Source organism: Chrysochloris asiatica, unplaced genomic scaffold (genome assembly GCF_000296735.1).
Source record: "Chrysochloris asiatica unplaced genomic scaffold, ChrAsi1.0 scaffold00230, whole genome shotgun sequence".
NCBI lineage: Eukaryota > Metazoa > Chordata > Mammalia > Afrosoricida > Chrysochloridae > Chrysochloris > Chrysochloris asiatica.
Window position 1 is genome coordinate 1,447,823 of NW_006408748.1, and position 343 is coordinate 1,448,165.

A 343-nucleotide genomic window follows, 5' to 3' on the forward strand; every position below is an offset into this window, starting at 1 on the left:
TCAAACCCACTAGCTGCTCCTCAGAAACCCTATACAGGGCCACTATGAGTCGGAACCAACTCAACAACACTTAACACCAACAATAACATAACTTGCTGCTCCTGTGTACTGTAGAGTTAGTTCCAGATCATAGTGCCCTTGTATAGAGTTTGCAAGGCTACAAATTTTGACAGGAACAGAAAGCCTCATCTTTCTCCCACAGAGCGGCTGGTGGATTTGAACTGCTGGCCTTGTGGTTAGCAGCCCAATCCATAACCCACTATACTACCAGTTGTTGTTGTAGTGGTGGTTAGGTGCCATTGAGTTGGTACCGACTCATAGCAACCCTATGCACAACAGAACG